Raw genomic sequence first — 13,151 nt, 5'->3', positions numbered from 1 at the left:
AAATAGCAATGATTTACAGGATATATGCATAGTGTATAGATGATGTGTTATGTACAGATTATGGGTATTCGCATAGTAAATATATTAACATCTATCATAAATATAAGGTGCTGTGGTTAGACCATATTGCGGGGGGGAGGGGGGGGCATCCTGCTGGGGGCAGGGGCAGTTGCCTGGCTGTGGCCTAGGTGGTGTCATTCAGGTCACGGATGGCCTGGGGGAAGAAGCTGTTCTTGAGTCTCTCCGTGTTCGCCAATTGAGAGCGGTACCTTTTCCCTGACCGCAGCAGAGAGAACAGTCCATTATCAGGGTGGCTTGGGTCCTTCAGGATTCTCTTGGCCTTGAAGGCGAGGGAGTGGTCCCCCTGTAGTGCGTTCGGCTGCCCGTACTACTCTCTGAAGGGCCTTGCGGTCCTGCATGGTGCTGTTCCCGTACCAAGCAGTGATGTTCCCCGTCAGGATGCTCTCGATTGTGCATGAGTAGAAACTCCGGGGGAATCTGGCGGGACGCTCTGAATGTCTTCAGGCGTCTGAGGTGGTACAGTCTCTGTCGTGACTTCCCCACCACAGTGCCTATGTGTGTTGACCATGTCAGGTTCTTGGTGATCTGGATACCAAGATACTTGAAGTTGTCCACTCTCTCCACGAGGGCCCCATTGATGTTTAGAGGGTTGTAGTTCCTCTCCTGCTTCCTCCCAAAGTTCACCAGTATCTCCTTCGTCTTGCTGACATTTAGAAGGAGGTTGTTGTTCTGGCACCACTGGGTCAGGTGCTCCACCTCCTCCAGATAGGCCTTCTCGTCGTTGTTGGAGATCAGGCCTACCACAGCTGTAGCGTCAGCAAACTTAACGATGCAGTTGGAGTCGAAGGTGGCCGCACAGTCATGTGTGTACAGGGAGTACAACAGTGGGGATAAGACACAGCCCTGGGGGGCACCCGTGTTGAGGGTGAGGGGAGATGAGGTGTGCCTGCCCACCCTCACCACCTGAGGTCTGCCCGTCAGGAAGTCCAGGATCCATCTGCAGAGGGCGGTGTCTAGCCCCAGGTCCCTGAGCTTGGTGATGAGTATGGAGGGGCTTATGGTATTGAAAGCTGAACTGTCGTCGATGAACAGCAGTCTCACATAATTCAACACTTTCCCCTTGCTTTTGTCCAGGTGGGATAGGGCAGTGTGGAGGATGTGGGCAATGGCATCCTCTGTGGATCTGTTGGGTCGGTATGCGAACTGTAGGGGGTCCAGTGTGCTGGGCAGTGAGGAGCAGATGTGGTCCTTAACCAGCTTCTCGAAGCACTTCATCACCACAGAGGTGAGGGCTACCGGGCGGTAGTCGTTAATGCAGGCTGGTCTCGGTTTCTTGGGTATGGGGATGATTGTGGACATGAAACATGTGGGTATGACAGACTGGGTCAGGGAAAGGTTGAATATTGCTGTGAACACTGGTGTTCCAATTCCAAGTCCTCATCCTCACATACAAAGCCCTCCATACCTGACTGACCTCCTTCTCCCCCACCGCACTACCCGTACCCTCCGATCCTCATCCATTGTTCCCCTCACTGTCCCACCCTCAAAACTCAAAGGCTTCGGTCAACCGTGCCTTTTCACGAGCTGCACCCCGCCTCTGGAACTCTCTCCCTCAACCACTCAGAGACTCACCCTCACTCCTCACTTTTAAATCCCACCTCAAAACCTACCTGTTCTCCCATGCCTACAGCCTCCCCTACCCCTAGCCATCTCCCCCATCCCGGCCACCCCCCTGACATGCATACAGCCTCCCCTACCCCTAACCATCTCCCCTGTCCCTACCACCCCCCCCTCTCCCCGTTTGCTAACTCTGTGTTCCATGTGCCCATGTTATCTGTTGCTTGTTGTTTCTGTGTTTTCCGTTTCTCCTATATTGTCAGCGTCTTTGAGCCTCGGAAAAGCGCTATATAAATGTAATGAATTATTATTATTATTATTATATTATTGTAATATTTCAACCCAAACAAAAAAGAATAATTGCACAAGGGGTTCACATACTTTCAAGCATCACTGTATGTGTTTGTTAGTGCAAGTGAGGTGTTACATGCCATAGTGCAATTCAGAAAACAAGTGTGACAAAAGTGATTACGACAGTGCTAAATTCAAACAAAGCAAGAAAAACACAGAAAACACTCCATCTTATATCCGTAATACATTTCTATACACTTCATGTTTTCCATGTTGCTTCATCGACCGTTTAATCTTTAAGCCTTTATTTCACCGAGTAATTGAGGTGGTGTTTAAAGATTATTGAAACATTTAGAAAACAACAGTGTTGCCTTCACAACAGGTATGGCACCCAGGCCTCTCCATCATATTTGCATCATATTTATATTTTATTGTATTATATTTGTATTTTAACTGTTAGACTAATTGTTATTGTGTACGGCAGCACTTTTTAAAAGGAGTTGTAACATCTGATGCATCTGATATACTATAAACCATAATATTGTACCTCACCGCTTGCCATAGGATAGACGTCAGCTATTCCCGCGAGACCAAGGAACGGGATAAGAAAATGTAGATTTGGTTCATGAATTTCATATGTACAGTGGCTTGCAAAAGTATTCACCCCCTTGGCATTTTTCGTGTTTTGTTGCCTCACAACCTGGAATTAAAATTGTTTTGAAAGTTTGCATCATTTAATTTACAGAATATGCCTACAACTTTGAAGATGTGATTTTTTTTAAATTGTGAAGCAAACAACGACAAATAGGACAAAATAACAGAAAACATCAATGCGCATAACTATTCACCCCCTTAAAGTCAGTACTTTGTAGAGCCACCTTTTGCGGCAATCACAGCTGCAAGTCACTTTTGATAAGTCTCTATGAGCTTGCCACATCTTTCCACTGGGATGTTTGCCCATTCCTCAAGGAAAAACTGCTCCAGCTCCTTCAAATTTCATGGTTTGCGCTTGTGAACAGCAATCTTCAAGTCTGACCACAGATTCTCAATTGGATGGAGGTCTGGGCTTTGACTCGGCCATTCCAACACATGTATATGTTTCCCCTTGAACCACTCATGTGTTGCTTTAGCAGTATGCTCGGGGTCGTTGTCCTGCTGGAAGGTGAACCTCCGTCCTAGTCTCAAATCACTTACAGACTGGTACAGGTTTTGCTCAAGAATATCCCTGTATTTAGCACCATCCATCTTTCCCTCGACTCGGACCAGTTTCCCAGTCCCTGTTGCTGAAAAACAGCCCCACAGCATGATGGTGTTCTTGGGGTGATGGGATGTGTTGGGTGTGCGCCAGACATAGCGTTCTCCTTGATGGCCAAAAAGTTCAATTTCTGTCTCATCTGACCAGAGCACCTTCCTCCATACATTTTGGGAATCTCTGACATGCCTTTTTGCAAACTCAAAACGTGCCTTCTTATTTTTAGCTGAAAGTAATGGCTTTCTTCTGGCCACTCTTCCATAAAGCCCAGCTCTATGGAGTGTACGGCTAATTGTGGTCCTATGGACAGATACTCCAGTCTCTGCTGTGGAACTCTGCAGCTCCTCCAGGGTTACCTTTGGTCTCTGTGCTGCCTCTCTGATTAATGCCCTCCTTGCCCAGTCCGTGAGTTTTGGTGGGCATCCCTCTCTTGGCAGGTTTGTTGTGGTGCCATGTTCTTTCCATTTGATTATGATGGATTTGATGGTGCTCCTGGGGATCATCAAAGATTTTGATATTTTTTTATAACCCAACCCTGACTTGTACTTCTCAACAACTTTGTCCCGGACTTGTTTGGAGAGTTCCTTGGTCTTCATGGCAGTGTTTGGTTGGTGGTGCCTCTTGCTTAGTTTGCAGCCTCTGGGGCCTTTCAGAAAAGGTGTGTATATACTGACAGATCATGTGACACTTAGATTGCATACAAGTGGACTTCATTTAACTAATTATGTGACTTCTGAAGGTAATTGGTTGCATCAGAACTTTTTAGGGGCTTCATAACAAAGGGGGTGAATACATATGCACATGCCAATTTTACGTTTTTTGTTTGTAACATTTAAAAAAAAATATATATATTTCTCATTTCATTTAAAAACTAACAATATTTTGTGCAGATTCATCAAATAAAATTTGGATTAAAAAATGTTTAAATTACAGGTTGTAATAAAATAGGTAAAAAGCCAAGGGGGGTGAATACTTTTGCAAGGCACTGTATACGGAAAAGAAGTATACAGAATATATGCAGATATTTACGGATGGATCAAAAGACCCAATAACAGATAACACTGGCTCTGCAGTGGTAGTCCCTAGTCGCAGAGTCGAGTTATGTAAAAGGACCACAAACTGCTTAAGTGTCTATTCAGTTGAGCTGTACGCCATTCTGATGGCGTTAGAGTGGGTGGAACAAGCTAAACCCAGCAGAGTGCTGATCTGCAGCGACGCAGCAGCTTGTCTGTACAGCTTGAGGTGTGGGACAGCAAAAAAGCGCCAAGACTTAATGCACAGTATAATGGATGTACATTCAACGGTGGTGAATCAGGGAGTGGTGGTAGTGGTCATGTGGGTCCCTGCACATATGGGTATCATGGGAAACGAAAGAGTAGACAAACTAGCTAAACAAGCGGTAAAAAAAGGAAACAGACACAGACATCCAAATATCAAAATCAGAGGGAAAAAGTATTGTGTGGAGGGAAGCAAATAAAAAGTGGCAGCAACAGTGGGACCAGGAGACAAGGGGAAGACAATTATATGCATTACAAAACAGAGTGGGTGGTGTGAGAATCAGGGGAGGGAATAGAAAAGAGGAGGTGGTAATGTCCAGAGTAAAGGCCAATGCACACGGCGTGCGATTTTGTCGCCGGACAACATTCGATTGCAATGCACACGGCATGCGATGCGATTTTGTCGCACCACAACATTCCATTCTCAATTGTTACTTTATTGTTACGTAGTCGGACCAGGCAGGCTGATTACAATAGGCTCTACCAATATTGCTTGCCTTGCTTCCACAATTTCTACAAGATGCAACTGGACATATTGTAATAAAATATGTGGGTCCCCTGATTTAGGGGTATTGGTAAAATGTCAGGAGAGGGAGCGCACAAAACACACAGCCAGAAAGGTGCATTATAAAAGCCACTTTATTATTATGGGCGATGATCAGGCGGACATAGATTCGGAGGACGGCATAGTTCAATAAGTTAGACCTGGTTTCCCTAATTACCATTACAAACAGTGTACAAAAAAGGCACGCTCTATTGGAGCCACAGCACGCTCATAAAGCCACTTATAGAAGCACGCTCATATCGAGCCACAGCATAACCATACGGGCCGACACGAGGCCATAGGACACCACACAACTCCACTAAAAGGGGCGGTCAGCAAGACCGGGTGCTCGCCACTACACGGCACACTAAAATATGCAAATTGGCTTAGGCTACTCAAGTCTAACATCTAGCTATTCGCCCCTAGGACTCAACTTCCACAACTGACCATGCATCTCAATTAATCATCATAAATATACAGTAGTACAAATTCATCTCATTCAAATAAGCATAGGCCTATAAATAAGACAAACATTGGACATATTGGCTGAATAGTAAATAATTAAAAGGGCATGTAACTCGCCGGGTATTTGAAACCCCCCCGTGGGGTCTGAGCGGTGCACTCCGTCCAACCGATGAGGCTCAATTATGTAAGTCCGTCTGGCTGACGATTGTTCCTGCGTTCACGGTACAATATTGTGCCTACATGCTCGATTGTTATTATTATGTAATATAGGCGTCTTGTATGTGAGATGGGCCGTGTAGCTATGTGGCATGACACGGAAATAAATCATGCATGCAGTAATTCGTATAGCTAGTAATGTGTATAGTGGCAGCTGTGGGCTATATAGGTGTAGTGGCTGGCTGATGGTGATGTTCATATCTTGCCCTTGACTGTCAAACCGTTAAAATAGATGATTGCTCCATCCACAATTGAAGATGTCAGGTTGGTCTGGTTGACATCTACAGTAGGCTACTAGTCTAGACCATGGAATTCCTGTTTCAGATAGCTATGTAAACTTATATTATGCGGTCAGGTAATGTGTACTGTATACTATAGGTATGCTGTGAAGCTACTTGGTGTCGGTAGATGAATTAATAGTACCTCGATACCCCGATTCAAAACATTTAAAAACACAGACCTTTAAAAACGGTCACTTAACATCTCTTCAAAGAAGGAGACAGTCATCAACGAAAGGAGACAAACGAAAATGGGTGAGTAGCAACGTTAACGTTGATATGCTTTTATGTAATGATAGCTAGCTTTTTTTACCTCTGCCTGCCACACCAACTGTATTAAAACACTTCATATTTAATTATATACAAGTTATTGTCACGACCAGAGGGCGAAACCCAGAAGCAGAGAACAGGTAGTACAACAATAATAGTGATTTATTTGTAAGGGTTGGGGTGTCAGGGGGGGCAGGCTGGAGGTAGGAAGAACAGGTAGGGGGTCAGGCAGGCAGGTAGTCAGACAGGCAGGGGGTCAGGCAGGCGGAGTGGTCGGCAGACAGGCAGGGGGTCAGGCAGGCGGAGTGGTCGGCAGACAGGCAGGGGGTCAGGCAGGCGGAGTGGTCGTCAGACAGGCAGGGGGTCAGGCAGGCGGAGTGGTCGGCAGACAGGCAGGGGGTCAGGCAGGCGGAGTGGTCGGCCGACAGGCGGAGGGTCAGACAGGTAGCAGGTAGTCAGGCAGGCAGGGGATCAGGCAGGAGGAGTAGTATCAGGCAGGCAGGGGTCAGACAGGGAGCAGGGGAGTCAGGCAGGCAGGAGGTCGGCAGGCAGGGAATCCTTCAACGGGGAACAGGGAGAATAGGGTTAGGCTAGGATAACGGGTAACGAATAGAGTAGAGGGTACGAGCACTAGGAACCAACCATAAATGGCTACGATCTGGCGTTGACTGGAAGCAGGTGCAGAGCTTAAGTAGGAGCCAGTCGCGGTCTTAATCGGCCAAACCTGGCACCACTGATAGACAGCTGATGAGCGAAGGGCGAAGCTGTGACAGTTATTTTGTGATGCTTATTATTACATTTCTTTGAACCATTTATTTCTACTAAACCTATTTACTTTCCAGTTCTTCCTGCCCTGGCTTCACCAGTCCTACCCAGGCCGACCACCGCCATCATCAAAACAAAACAAACAAACAAACAAAAAATATATATATTATTTTTTTACTGCATCTGTTCTGCTGTCCTCCACTGTACCAAATCAATAGGAATAAGTGTGTGTTTCGGAAATGACTGTCTGTGATAGGAGTGTATCGCCCACCATCTGCTCATCATAGCACCCTTGATAACTTACAGTTGAGGCCAAAATTATTAGCCCCCCTTGTGAAATCAGACAAAACCTTTGATTTCTCCATGGAAATTTGTTTCCAAAATAATAAAGACAAAATGTCCACTAAGTTTGATTAGGATATTTTATTGATGCACTGAGTTGAAACAAGAAACGGCAAAAATGACACGTCCAAAATGATTAGCCCCCTGGCCATTAATAGTCAATAGTGTACCCTTTCTGAGCCACAACTGACAACAACCTCTTAGAGTAGTAGTAGGATAGTAGTAGTAGGATTTTGGCCCATTCTTCCATTGCAAATGGTTCCAGCTGGTCCAAACTGCGTGGTTTCTGAGCATGGACATTCACTTTGAGCACCCGCCACAGATTCTCAATAGGATTGAGATCTGGGCTCTGTGCGGGCCACTCCAGGACCTTGGTTTTGGTGTCCTTTAGGAACTGTTGGACCAATGTTGATGTATGCTTTGGGTCATTTGTCTTGTTGGAAGACCCAGCGATGACCTAAGCCTAGACTAAGAGCAGATCTCGTCATATTATCCCTCAAAATGTCAACATAGTTTTCTTTTTTCATGATGCCATGCACCTGAACAAGGCTGTCTGTGCCTGAGGCTGCAAAACAGCCCCACAGCATGATGCTCCCACCACCATGTTTGACTGTGGGAGCTTTGTTCTTAGGGTTGAAGGCCTCTCCCTTTCTTCGCCAAACATAAGCAACATCCATGTGCCCAATCAGTTCCAGTTTGGTCATCAGACTTCCAAAACTCATCTTTACCTTTCAAATGTTCACGGGCAAACCTCAGTCTGGCTCTGATGTGCCGCTCTTTGAGTAAAGGGGTTCTTCTGGGACCATGGCCCTGAAGCCCACCACAATGAAGAGCCCTCACAACTGTATTCCTTGAAACATCAACTCCAGAAGAGGCCATGTCAGCAACAATCATATTGGCAGATGTCCTTGGTGTCTTGCTGACATCTCTGACTATTTTCCTCTCCAGAGTTCTTGAAATCTTGAGCTTTCGACCACACCCAGGTTTGTTTCTTACATAATTTGTCTCCTTGTACTTAGCAATGATGCAACGTACAGCGGTTCTAGACACTGTGAAATGCTTGGAAATGGCAGTGTAGCCTTCCCCCTTATCATGAGCCTCCACTATCTTCTTTCTGACCTCAAGACTGATTTCCTTTGTCTTTGGCATGGTGAGTAAGAGTAGTAGTATAGTCCCTCTCAATAATGTGTTCAAGTGCCCTGTTTCTTGGAGTCCTTTTATGCTGATTGAATGCGCAGTTGTTGTTAGGAAGCCAATTGACTGCACAGGTGTGGTTTGAAAGCGGATTGATTGATTGATTGAAAACTTTATTAGAAGATTTGCAGAAGTAGGTACATGAAAGTACATATTACATACAAGGTCAACTAACAGGATAAAAACCCAAGAAAGCCACTGGCTTATTTCAATTGGGGTCCTTGATTCTCAATTCATCGTTACATGTAAGACAGACAAAAAAGCTAGTACTATCTACAAGATAATACAGACAAATAACTATTACTATCTACAAGATAAACACACATCCATCATGGGAAGAACAATACAACAAAACATAAGGTATGTACAGCGGGTAGGACAGGTGGGGACATACACCACAGGTGGGGGCGGGGGACAAAACACAAAGTATGTACAGTGGGTAGTTCGGGTCTTTTAATCTGATTTTTGATTTAGAGGGTCCAGTTACGGATTGCAGCCTCCTGTAAATGTTTTTTGAGAGTGGTTTTGAAGGTGGGCAGTGTTTTGCACTCCTTTAAGATTATAGGAAGGGCGTTCCACATTTTTACTGCATAGTTTGCAAACGAGTTTAACCCCTTGTTTGTGGTGCAACGTGGTTCGTGGAGCTTCCTCTGGTGTTGTATGTGTGGACGTTGTTCACTTTTTGGAAGTATGTTGACAGGTACTTGGGTGTCTTTGTGGTGTAGCGTATCTTGAAGACCAGGCCCAGTGCAAGCTGCTGCACTCTGTCAACTACTCGTAGCCAATCAAGGCTCAAAAAATGAGCAGCGGTTAGATGTGTCCTAGGGTTGAGGCCTAGCAGAAGCCTAACCAGTTTATTTTGGGCTGTCTGGAGTCTTGTTTTATGGGCCTTTGTGGTTCTATAGTACCATGATGTTACGGCATAGTCGAAGTGACATTGAATGAGAGCTCCTGATAGGGTCCTCAGTGTGTTTTTACTGACAAGTGAGGATATCCTGTACAAGAATCTAGTTCTATGGTTCACTTTCTTGATTACTTTTGCTGCCATTTTATCTCCGGAAAGATTTGCCTCTAAGATGGAGCCCAGGTATGTAATATCCTCTTTTCTTGTGATATTAATGTTACCCACTTTTATTTTAAAATTTTCAGCCTTTCTGAGTTTAGATGGGGATCCGTATAGGATGGTTTCAGTTTTACCTAGGTGTATTGATAGTTTATTGTCTGCTAGCCAGATGCAGATTCTACTCAGTTCAGTGCTTAGCGCTTTTTCCACCTGCAATATGTCCCTGTCAGAGACCAGCAGAGCCGAGTCATCCGCGAACAGGAACAAATTGCAATCACATGCTGATGACATGTCATTCACATATATTAGGAACAGTAAAGGTCCCAAAATGCTTCCTTGTGGAACGCCGCAGGTCACTGGGAGGGGGGGGGGACAGTGTTCCGTTCACACTAACCACCTGTTCCCTCCCCTCTAAGTAGGATTGCATCCAGCTCACCGATGTTCTATCGAACCCAATTGCTTTCAGTTTATCTAACAATATGTGGTGATCTACTGTGTCGAAGGCCTTCTGGAGGTCCAGCATGACCATGCCGCAGTACTTGCCCGAGTCCACCTCATGGTTGATGTGGTCGTTCAAATAGAGAAGGCATGTGTCAGTGGAATGGGATGTTCTGAATCCTGATTGAAATTCATACATCAGCTTTTTTTCGGTAAGGTACCTATCGACCTGTTCATAAACTATTTTTTCCATAAGTTTCGAGATGGAATTAAGAATAGAAACAGGTCGGTAGTTGCCTGGGTCTAATTTGCTTCCTTTTTTATACAGTGGGGTTACCCTTGCTATTTTAAAGTCAAGGGGGACGTGTCCCTGTTTGATGGAGAGGTTTATTAAGTGGGTGATGATTGGGGTAATGGAGGCAGCTGAGTCTTTTAGAATTGGTTGGTTGGTTGGTTGGTTGATTAGGTGTGTGTGTTTTTAAAGTTGATTAGGTGTGTTTTTAAAGCAAATATTCACATGGGGGCTAATATTTTTGACCACCCCATTTTTCACTATATTTGATATAAAGCAAGCCTAAAAACTTATTTTATATTCCAAAATGTACCAAAAGCTAATAAATAGCACTGGTGAATGTTTGATTATATAAAGTTTTATCAATGCTGCAAACATTGGGAAGAATTTTAGGAAAATGTTCCATAATTCCTGGGGGGCTAATAATTTTGGCCTCAACTGTATATACAATGTGTTAACAGCACAGCGTATATGGAATGGTTTTTCCGTCTGACATCTCAGTGGCCCCTTAACACGCCTAACAAACATTGCCAAAATGTAGGGAGAATGTTATACTGACCATTATTAAAGGGATGGTTCACTATTTTGACACTTGTTTTTATACAAATCTCTCTAAAAATGTCTTAGATTTACTAAATATGTAAAATGTATGCCATTTGAGTGCAATAATAATAGTTCAAACTATTTATGAAATAGCCTTGTAAGGTCCCTCATCTGAATAGAAATCAATAACACAGTCTGTAGGTCAAAACAATACAGTGTGTAAATGATTGCTATTCAGATGACGGACTTTACAAAGACAAGGGTATTCATGCCGATATTCCGTGAAATATTATCATTGCACTCAGACTCAATCCAACATATTCAGTAACTTATTGAAGACATTTCTGCATTTGAGGAGAGCACAAGGGGTGTGTAGACTTTTTCAAACAGGTCTTATCTTCTTATCGTCTTATCAGGTCTTATCGTTTTTCATTGTTAATCAATTATTGAAACTAGATCTAATTATTGAAGCTAGATCTATACATTTGCTTTACACTTTATTCAAGCTACTATGTGTCAGCTTCGTTGATAAATAAAAACCATAGGCATAACACTGTAACTCCATTATTACATTTCTTTGAACCATTTATTTCTGCTAAACCTATTTGTTTACTTTCCAGTTTATTATAATAAAAGACTGCTATACGTTTTATACTTTAATGGTGATACAATGATTAAATAAATTACTTGGTTAACTTGTGACACACATTGCTGTCTTAAGACATACATTTTCCCCTTGACTTATGAATATGACTCGAGGGCGTCTGAGTGAGAGCTGCACGCTAACGTTAGTTATCTGAAGTAGCTACTTAGCTAAATTACCAGATAATCCGATAGCAACAGATATTGCTCTCCATGATTGGTCTCTTCTAGTTATGTCCTTATACATCTCATAGCTGGGGTCGTATAGCTCCCTATGGCACTGAATAAACGTTATCAGCTTGTCGTCATCCATTTTTACATACACGTAGCCTACGTACAGTAGAGTAAATATTAATTTTGGGTTGCAAGATGTCTGGTTTTCAGTGGACAGTGTCTATACAACATGTGTATAATTTGGCTGGTCATTCAGTCGTGCTAGATTAGAAATCTGGCAACCCCGTGCAGCCAAAAACTATATTGTAGATGAGTAAACTAATATAATATACTGTATATAGTATAGTATATATTATAAGTATAAATAATGTTACTTGTTCAAAGATTTACGATAGCCTTCAACCTTCAGCACGTCATAGAAACACACAGTCAAAAACAAAATATGTTTACATGTCTCTGATTCCTTTTCTGTTTCACCCTATCCTGCCTTGCAAAGTCACACATTGTTTTGGAGAGTTAAAAATATGTTTTAAAATAGGTCATTGATGTCGTCATGCAATTAGCGAAAAGGCGAGAAATTGCTAATGACAGCTGTGCCACGGATTAGTGAATGATGTGCCTGGCACACTGAAAAGTTTGAATTTGAAATATATGATATGAAAATGAAATGATAATATTGTACGTCATAAACCCTTCATGTACCGTAGGTGTATGTACTGTATCAGACCTTTTGGCTCAGACCTTCAGCCTTTAACTTCTCTTCAAAAAAGGAGACAGTCAAAAATGTATGCTCCAGTCTCTCTCCCCGTTATGAGTGACTCAATTAATTTAGATAGACCAGTTGAAGTTTCCCAATTGTCCCATTGTGACGCAATAATCCGTCGCACCACAAAATTTGACAAAACTTTACAGTGCGACAAAATCGCACGTTGTGTGCTTTGTCCCATTCAAAACGAATGGAATCGAATTTTCGCGGTGCGATTAAATCGCACGCTGTAAGAGGTTCAGTTTCTTGATCCGCCATCTGTATGTGCAATATATTATCCTCGTCCATATAAAAAGAAGGACTATCACACTCAAATGTTCATATTATTGGTTTATTTACCAAAATCTTCACAGCACCAGCAAACTCATCAATACTGTGGTACAAGGACGTGCCGTCCATATAAGCAGAGTAAGCAGTGCTTACCCAACGAAAAAAAAAAAAAGGACCGTGAAAATATTAAAATAAAAGTGCATGTAACCGTTTGTTTGTTTTCATTAAAAGAGTCGTATTTTAGGTCCCAGGGCAGCAGGAGTCATTCATTTTGACGTTGCATTTTTAGCGCCACCTGCAGGAGTAAGCACTTCCTACTCTGCCTGCATTACGTTACATTATAAGCACTTCTCTCTCTGCTTTCCCTCGCGTACATTCGAATGCGTGAACATTTATTTTCTATTTTTTTCCGATGCCTCAGCCCGCTGTTT

The sequence above is a fragment of the Nansenia antarctica genome (assembly GCF_963989245.1).
Source record: "Nansenia antarctica genome assembly, chromosome: 6".
Classification (NCBI taxonomy): Eukaryota; Metazoa; Chordata; class Actinopteri; order Argentiniformes; family Microstomatidae; genus Nansenia; species Nansenia antarctica.
The sequence above is the reverse complement of the archived record's forward strand: the minus strand, read 5'-3'. Positions refer to the sequence as shown.